Here is a 10,456-nt window from a genome sequence, read left to right as displayed (position 1 = left end):
ACTGGAATTTTTCTTAATGTTAGCGTTTATGTTATTTTTTCCTGAGCCAGCCGGCGCAGGTGGCTGCCTGCGGCGCGAGTCATTGTCTGCCTCTTTGTTGGCACGTGTCGTTATTGGGATTAGGAGACCTAACTTCTACAAATTCGCCTTGCCGAGAGGGCCCAGCTCTGTTAGAGTCCCGCCAGTTCTGATGAAATTCACGTCTATTGTTATGATTATATCGTCTGTCGTCATGTCGGTAGTTCCTGTAGTTTCTTTCTTGTCGGTCATGTGGTGGAGAATTTCTCCCTGAATCGTAACTGCGCGCTGGACCGTTGCGTCTGAAATTATTCTGTCTCCCTTGATAATAACAGTTCTGGTTACCATATTGTCTGTTTCTATGATTGTCTCTGTCATATTCATTACTACGGAAATGTGATCTTTCTTTGTAACTATTATTACTCTGCCAGTGGTTGTCATATGGGTGGTGTCTGTTTTGGTCACGATTTGCATTGTAAGAATAGACCAGTCGTGTCCGGTTATTGTTTCTGTCGTCACGGAATTGTGACAGATGTGACCTGTAGTGATTGTTTTCCTGTTTTCGCATCCCGCGACGGTCTGTGTCAATTTCCAGTTCTTGTAACAGTCCCTGAAATGCTTCAATGTCGTCTTTGCAACGTCCTGCTAAAATAATGTGTCGTAAATGTTCAGGAAATTTGAGTAAGCAAATGCGGATGAGTTCTGAGGGGCTGTATGGGTTTGAAAGATATTGATTCTTATGCAACATGTCTTCAAAATATTTGACAAGACTGGAAAATTCAGATTGTTCAAAGTGTTTCATCATCATGATGGTATGTTTTACACGGTCTTGTGTAGCCTGAGACCAATATGCTGAGAGGAAGGCATGGTAAAACTCTCCTTCACTGTGGCAATCGTGAATTACCGATCGCATTCTTACAGCTGGTTCATTCTCCAAGTAGCCACACATAAATTCTAATCTGTGTTCTAACGACCAGTTGGGAGGAAAACAATGAGAGAATTGATGGAGCCATGCTTGTGGATGAATGTCGTTGCCAGAATTCTTAAATGTTTTGAATTTACGTGTAGTAATGAACAGCTTATAGTCAAAATCATCATGTCGGCGAGTCGCATATCGGTCATTGTTAGGTCGTGTCGGCCGTTCCATCTCAAAATTCGGTGCACATTGCCAATTGCTTTCATAACTTCCGAAATGCCCTGTGTTATTATTTTGCGGCTTTTCCGTGTTTCTAAGTCCCTCTTCCCGTGTTGGAGCGCCAGTGTCCTCTGAAATACGTAATTCTTGTATTACCTGTGTCAGCTGATCTTGTACTTCCCGGATTTCTCTTTGGTGTTGTGTATTAATTTGATTCTGATTTTGTTTGAATTTTCTTATTTGTTCATACTCTTCTGTGTCAGTGAAGGCTACGGGTCTTGTGTCATTCAGATCATCATCTACCTTTGTAGATAAGTTAGTGACCTGATCCGAAAGTTCGGCTACTTTCTCCGATAGTGTCCTTATTTCTTCAGTGTGTTTTTCTGAACCAAGTTTCAGAGTATCTACTGTGTCCTTAAAGTTTTCCTGAGTTTTTGCAAGTTGCTTAACCGAATCGGTAGATGCAACTGAGTCAAATTTAGCTTGCAAGGTCTCATGATTTTCATGAACAATAATTTGCAGTTCTTTTATGGCTGCTTCGTGATTCTGTAATGCATTTTCATGCCGCGAAAAAATAGGTTGAAAATGCTCACAAATTTGTGTTTTTACGTCATTACAGACTTTTTGACATTTCGATTCAATGTTATGTAACTCATTTGTTAAATCTTCACGTGTTTGTTCAAGTGTTTGTTCCAATGAGTCTAACTTTTTAAGATTTTGTTCCACTGTGTCTAACTTTTGAAGCTTTTGCTGTGTTTGTCTCTGATTTTGTTCCATTGTGTCTAACTTTTGAAGCTTTTGCTGTGTTTGTCTCTGATTTTGTTCCATTGTGTCTAACTGTTGCTGTGTTTGTCTCTGATGTTGTTCCATTGTGTCTAACTTTTCAAGCTTTTGTCCCATTTGTTGCATTAATTGTAATAACAATGCACTGGTGTCTGAAACATGTTCCTCAGTGCTTTTCGGCAGTGAAGTTGCACCGGCAACATTCACATTTTGACAAGTGGAAAATGTGTCTTGACTCATTTGAGAAAACGGTGGGAACCCAAAATCTGAGTCTGCAGTATTTGCAATATTGTGTTCTGTCATTCCTGATTCCTGAGGCGAGCTGTTGCCGACCAATCGATCGAGAACGCTTCCCTGTTCACTACCTGTTTCACTGTCTACACCATTGTTTGCCGCCCGCTCCATTTCCCTATGCGCAATTACCAAATTACTACTTTGAACATTAGTTAATTCATTACTCTGCGGCGCTAACACACTGCTTTCGTCTTCACTGTCATTTCTCAGTTTACTTTGGAGCCTAGTATTACGTTTTTCACACGCCATTATTGTCACAGTATTTCACACGATAACACAGAAAAGCGCAATTTGAAGAGCAAAATAAAATAACATAGCAATGGAAATAATGTCTACTTAATTGCCAGCGCAGCTGCGAAATACTTGGTGCAAATCTACATGCATGCCACAACTGTTTTACTGTACAACAACGAAAAACTACAACTACAAAGGAAATTCTCTCTATAATTACGCGCTAGCAATAAACAATAGCTACACTAATTACACAAACTACAAGAAAAAAATCAGAAGATTCCAGTGAGGTATCCTAGGCTAAGGGTCGACATATGAAACGTCCCTTTGAACAATTTATACAAGACTGTGCTTATACTGACACACGATGTTTTTAGCGCAACGCAATCTGACTTTCAAAATTCCCTACTAAAGAATGGCCCTGACTAACATTAAACTATACCTTTCACATATCACTTAACTCACAAAAATCTTCGCTGCTCAAGCTACTGCAATACAGCGAGCGCCACTACTGCCAGCTAAATAAAAGATTCAGACTATGGAAGGCACTAACTACTGATAGGGATAGTTAGCAAATGAAAGATATTAGTAGAGAACAAACAATGTATTTACCTTGATATCATCATATATAAATATAGCAGTTCATGACAAATTACAAATCTCCGCCATCTCTCTCCCCACATCCACCACTGCTGGCGGCTCACCTCCAACTGCGCAACGCTACGCGCTGTTCACAGCCAGCTGCCTAACACTACAATGGCGAGTATTACAACAATGCAAAGCAGCCACAGACTGCACACAGCACAGCCAGTGATTTTCATACAGAGGTGGCGTTACCAATAAAAAAAAACTTAAACAGCCTACTTACACTAAGAACTGGAGAAGTTGGGGAGATACAGAAGCTTTGTCGTACTCGTTATTAATATATAATTATTTTTCTGTTGATATCTTGAGTATTAGTCATGTTCTAACTTAATTTTTATTGCATTTATTAGATGTTTCCGATATTCGCTAATCTTCATTATCTTCCGAAGTTTCTGTTCTGTCCATTGAGACTGTCAAAAGCTTCTTTAAAAAACAATAAAAGCAATGTATCTTTTCATATTATATTCTCTGCGTCTTTGTATTACTGTTGTAAAATGAAAACTGCATCTATCTTTGAGCATCTTTCCATAAAAGTCATTTATCCCTCATGTAAAACGTACCTGTATTCCGTTATGTTTTTCAGTCTTGTGTTTAAAATCTTATTCTATACTATGTCTTGTATGCTGAGCCCAGTTAACTTAGTCCTCTGTAGTAACTGTGTAGGCTTTTATCTCCTGTTTTTGCAAGTTTCGTATCGCTCTATGAATATTCCAGGTCTGGGAGTAGTATTGCTTTCCCAACATTCGTTTGTATGATGTAGCAGTCATAGTTGTAGTATCGTCCCTCCATATTTCAGTAATTCATGATTAATATAATCTTTTCTTGTTGCTTTTGAGTTCTTAAGTGATATCAGGGCAGTTTTTATTTCGTCAGACTATATTGCATGTAATACCTTCGGTTTTTTTGTCGGTACGCCATATAACCCATACGCTAAAAGAACAACAGAAGTCAGCAGCTGAAGAACTCTTACATGCAATAAGAAGTAGTAATATTATCAATTGTTACTTCACACCTAACGGCAAAAAGTATACAAATAGTATAAAGTTAGTGTTCCCATTAAAAAAATTTTTCCAAAATATTTTTATAAAAATATGTAATATGACAGCTCTTGGTGCTGTTTGGATTCCATATGCAAGTGTAGGCCATCAAGCGATTTCGGTGCCATCTTTTGACAATCGAAATTTACTATAACGCACAACAGTGGTTGGCCGGTCGGAGTGGCCGAGCGGTTCTAGGCGCTTCAGTCTGGAACCGCGCGACCGCCACGATCGCAGGTTCGAATCCTGCCTCGGGCATGGATGTGTGTGATGTCCTTAGGTTAGTTAGGTTTAAGTTGTTCTAAGTTCTAGGGGACTAATGACCTCAGATGTTAAGTCCCATAGTGCTCAGAGCCACTTGAACCATTTTGAACAACAGTGGTTGGAGTTGTTTGGTTGACTGAAGCATACGTCGTGTACTGCTCCAATAACGTACTTTCAGAATATTTTCAGAGACAGCACATAGCGCCTGGAGACTACTTCACACTGCTAGAATTGGAGAAAGTTTTTTTTTTAAACATCATGTCAATTTTCGCAACAGCTGAACCTACCGCCCTCTGTTGTGATCGCGGCACAATACGTAATAGAAGCCTACAATGAAGAAAGTTTACGAACCGCTAAACAGAAGGAATTACCTGAGGAATTCTTAGATTTGATAAGAAATAATATTACAAATTGTTACTTCGTTGAGGAACCGAGAGAGCCTGGGAAAACATTTTTCTACAAAACTTTGTGTCACGTTTTACGAGGTGAAAACAAAAGTAGTTTTAACAGTTGCATGGACAGGCATTGCTATCAGTTTCCTACTAGGACGCAAATCACATTCGATATTCGAGCTACCGGTACCCACCTTGAACAAAACAGTCTGATCGACTCGCGCTGCCACCAAGGATGCGTGACTTCTCCGTGACGTTGGTCTCATACTCTGCGACGAGATTTCCAGAGTTACCAAGGATGCGCTAAGCGTTGTCGGTCAACTTACAAGGAACACCATGTATAATAATCTCATTTATGGAGGCAAAGTAATTGTTTTTGATGGAGATTTTTGTCAAATATTACCCGTTGCTAGAAAAGCCAACAGAACAGCCATTATCGAAACTGAAGTTAAACGATCCTCCAAATTGTGTCATGCTGAAATTCATTAGGTGACTCAGAATAAGAGGGCATTTGGTGATCCCGTTTTCACTGAATAGTTGCTTAAACTGAGTAACGGTGGTTTAGAAAATATGATTTAGAAACTCAAACAGATTACTCCAACGAAACAATAAAAACTCGGAAACATCGTTCTGTAATTTCGATAGTTTTGTTACCACGATATTTAATCCCACAGAAATCAATGCACAGGATTCAACAGCGATTCTGTATCCGAAAACTGATGATTGGGCAACAGTTATTGGATATGTGATTTCTAGTTTGTTGCCTGGAGAGCGAAAGGTTTACCTCTGTTCAGATTCAGCTTGAAGAAATAAATAACGTTCAACTATATCTCCTAGAATCATGAATCCTTTAAATTCATCCGGTGTACCACCTCATCAGTTGGTTTTAAAGAAAAATGCTATTGTTAAGTTAATTATAAATTTTAACGCTAATCACGGCTTAATCAGTGGTGCAAGATTAGAGCTAATTCACTTAGGCTAGTACATCATCCCTGCTAAATTTAATGACTCCAATAAAACTGTGATCATATCTACCGTTAAAGTGACATCTTCTGATCCAATCGTGCCTTTCCAAGTCATAAGAGAACAATTCGCAATAAAAGTAGCTTTCGTTAACGACGAGGCACGTGCAATTCAAGGAACTAGCGTGGTGTGCCGACGGAGCGGGCAGCGTTGGAGTGCGTTGTGGAATATGGCCAACAGCAACCAATATTACGACTGTTTATAATGTGGTCCATTTAGCTATAGTGCATACTAGAGGCATATAGGAAGGAAAAAAGGAGTGGGCAACAATAGAGGCAGACAGAGCTGGAAGAAGGTGTAGTTTTGTTAATAGTACGAATATTTGCAGTGATAGGAAGTATTTATTGGATGTAATAATGTATATTGTATCATTAGTTGCCGATGTAGAGAAAAATGAGATGGTGGTGGTAAAATTTGAGTAGAAATGAATACAGCCTGTATTTAAATTTTACAGAACAAGCTACAAAGTAATAAAATGCTCTGCAAAAATATATGAGACAGATAAAGCTCCATAACACAGTAACTACGCCGTGGAAACTGATGGATGTGCGGAGAAATGTTCCTAGAGGTCTCCCAGTTGTGCACAGGAACGATATGGCGTCAGGTCAGCGGGGCTATGGCCCTAAATAGGGCTGGTTCCACAACACAAGACAGTTGTAGGAATATGAGTAGTAGTGCGTGAGTGTGTCTCTATCAGGGAGCAGTTACAGTGCACTCTGGGAATATTCTTCATTACATTATTTCAGAGAGACAATATTTAGACTACCTCACACGGGTAAGAATCATTGGGAAGCTGTAAGAAAGTCAAACTTGTACGGGTCTTGTCCAGACGTTTCATACTGCTCACAGCAGCGTTTTAAGAACATGGGGAGTGTTCCGAGCCACAGACACTGCTGCTCGATGGAGAGGAGGTGAGCGACCATGGTCAACCACAATAGCACATGAGCGCTACAACGGGCAACAACCAAGACTGTAAGACACCCAACTCAATTCGCACGCTCCATAAGGCCATTGCGACTCCATGGAGATGACCTCTTTGATTGACGACTAGTAATATGCGTTCTGTTGACTCTCGCACAAGGGATGTATTGTTTGTGATGATACCAAGAACATAATGACTGAACAAACGAGGAGTGTGTTCACGTGGTTCTCTCGAACAACAGCTGATTTGTTGTGAGTAGCGAATTTCGGCGTACCCTCGTATGGTGAGAGACGTAAACGTGAAATGCGCAAAGGAACATTGTCATACATGATACTTTTGCTGAGTCACCTATTATGGTGTCAGAACGCATAGTGTTGCATTGAACTTCCCACTACCAAATCTTTGAACGCAGTCTACTGTCCGATCAACTTTATTGTGACGCCGTACTTTTTCCCTATGTGCGCCTTTTCATGCGTGCATTCGGCCCTGATTTCATTTTTGCAGATGACAGTGGGGCGACTGCATCGATCAGCGCAGATGGAGGAACTCTTGGAACGAAAGGGTATTCGGCGAATGGACTGAACTGTTCGTCCTCTATAGTCAAATCTCTTCGAGCATGTGTTGAGAGACGTAATGCAACACCTCCTCATTCACCGGTGACCGAATAGCGATGTCAACCTCTCTGATCCCCTGCTACAAGATATCCTTAACAACTATGTGGGCAACATGAGGGCACGTCGCAGAGCATTTATTACTGTCCTATGCTATAACGCACCATATTAAATACCAGGTCCCGCCTTTTGTAATGCCCTGGGGCCCATTGTATCTCGGTGACTTCAGTGCAATTAATGTCACTGAATAAATGTGCCCTTTGCTCCCCTCTAATATCGTAATTCTTTCAGTTTACTTATGTGCTATACTGTAGCAGTAGCAGTTTTTTCTGTGTATGGTCCACGTTTCATCGATCAATGTTATCTGGCAGTGATATCATGCGAAAGTGACTTGTTTTGCTCACCAGTGCAAATATATATATATATATATATATATATATATATATATATATATATATATACCGATGGTGTGTCTCGATTATTATTGCTGGCGTCCGTTCGTCATTACCCCGCTGGGCTAGAAATGAGAGCCCAAAAAAAAGTTCAAATGTGTGTGAAATCTTATGAGACTTAACTGCTAAGATCATCAGTCCCTAAGCTTGCACACTACGTAACCTAAATTATCCTTAGGACAAACACACACACCCACACCCGAGGGAGGACTCGAACCTCCGCCGGGACCAGCCGCACAGTCCATGGCTGCAGCGCCTCAGACCGCTCGGCAATGAGAGCCCAGATGGTGGCCCTCGCGACTAGTGCTGTTGGTTGCGGGGTTCCAGTGCATGTGATGAACAGGAGATGAAGTAAAATACGTGGCTTTTTTCCGTGGAATAGTCCAGGTGTACTACGAACATTGATCGTTATGGTGGTGAAAATATAGAAAAAGGGTTTCAGGGATGATGATGTCGTAGTGGATTCTACACGTGTCTTGCATTTGCTGACTAAAAATCCATATGAACCGTTTAGCTTCACAATTTGAGGAGAATGGAACGGCGGGCAGAAAATATGTATCGCTGGCCACACTTAAGTCCCTGTAGGCGGCCGCTGTTCAACAGCAGCCATTATCTGAAGCATGGGTGCGGGGTAGCCCATCAGTGGCCAAACTCTTTGCCATTGCGTTGCATGTGGCTTCTGTTGTGGTCGATAAAATTCTTATAATATGCTTTCACTATGCGTACACCATGAGTAAATACATTTTTTCCCAAATATGTGCCCACAAAGTCCTCATATGTGTGGTTCAAGTGTTGGCAGGACGAGGTGCATGAATCACAAGATTACGTGGGTGCCACGTAGTATGAGGCACGGCTCTGCAGCTGCATACCATGTTCTCTATCTGTATAATTATTCCTGCACGCATCTCTTCCAGCTAATGACATCATATGGGGCATCCTCAGGTGTCGCTAGTGCAGCAAGGTGAATACTTGCTGACGTAATTCTGCTGTGATGATAACGTGATGTGTATTATTCTCCGAGTGGAAGAAAAATTATCTATGACGGATGGCCTATGGTAATTCATTTCCACGTTATTAATTCATTTCTCATCCTTCAGGCGAAATATGTTGGCCCCAATGAGGCAAGCAGTGCAAAACCTGCTGCAAGGTTGGACCCTGGCAAGTGGCGCCAGCGACGCATGCTGCTGTAATGGGGAGGCATTGGTTTTCTCTCTGTGACACTGCAGAAGCAGCTCTTTCTAAAACTTTTATCGGCTATGGATGTGCAACACTGCGGCTGCCACGAATGAAGGTTTTCAGAGTTAACCACTATCAGTCTGTTGGTTGCAATTATTCCTGTGAATCTTGTAGCACTTTCAGCTGCTTTAATTCTGGATTAGGACCTACAGCGATGGGTGACAATGAGTATCTAAATGATGAGCTGTTCTCTTATATTGGAGAGTAAAGCTGCACTCACTCAGAAACGACATGCTGACCCGTCCGCTCTGACAGGCTGGTCTGAATAAAGCCACTGAGACGCCCTGCTAAACCCGCAGGACAGGACAGGTAGTTTAAATTGTGGAAAGAGGTTGTCAGTTACACTCGAACATTACATGAGCCAAGAAAATAAAAAAAGAAAAATCACACAGAATTAATTTACCGGCTGAGTGCGCCATACAATCTCATGCCTTAAGGGCAAGACCACTTTAATTTAAAATCGGCTAAAAGCTAATAACTTAAGACTCAAACCAAAATCAGAAATTTAAAAAGCAGAAGGCCTTATCTTAAATCAGTTCTTTCAATTAGGCTGAAGGCCCGAACAACAGTTTAAAGAAAAATCGGCTCAAACCAAAATAAATTTTTAAAAGAGCAAAATGCCATATCTTAAAACAATTCTTTAATTAGGCCGAAGGCCCAAAAAATCTGACACCTTAAGAAAAAAACAACTTTAGTTTAAAATTCGGCTGAAGGCCCATCACTTAAGACTCAAACTAAAATAAATTTTTAAAAGGCCAAGGCCTTACCTTAAAACATTTCTTTAAATTAGGCTGAAGGCCCAAACAATCGAACTCCTTAAGAGCAAAACAACCTTAATTTAAAAATCGGTTAGAAGCCATACAAATACAAGGAACAAGAACAAATAAGAAAAGGCAGTACACCCAACGGCGCTCAGAAGTGTCCGTGGGTCGGTCTGGAATTCAAACGCTCGCTTAGGTGAGACAGGCAGTTGGTGCAACCATTCTCGATCTGATGACAACCCAACCGACAGGAAGTCAACGGACCTACTGACAAGATAACTTCCTCTACACCCTACCAGCACACAACGGGGAGTTCAATGGAACAACATAGAAGGTATTGGCGCTCACAACCAATTATACATTGAGCTGTCAAACTACATAACGTGCTGGATAGCGACAACACGATGAGTAAAATACACCGCCTGAATTTACATCAATAGCTAGGGCAGGTAACCGGAACGTTAACGGCCACAAGGCAGAAGATTCCGCTGGTGCACTTCAAAATAACCAAGTACAGCTAAACTCCACCAGAGGGTGGCTAAAATTTAACAACTTGAAAACACACGTCGTTGCTCGCGGGAATGTCCCAACAGCTGACAACGAAATCCAAACGGCACAATGTCAACAATATTGACGTGCTGGTAGATTAAGT

Source organism: Schistocerca piceifrons, chromosome 1, assembly GCF_021461385.2.
Source record: "Schistocerca piceifrons isolate TAMUIC-IGC-003096 chromosome 1, iqSchPice1.1, whole genome shotgun sequence".
Lineage (NCBI taxonomy): Eukaryota > Metazoa > Arthropoda > Insecta > Orthoptera > Acrididae > Schistocerca > Schistocerca piceifrons.
This window is presented reverse-complemented; position numbering follows the sequence as displayed.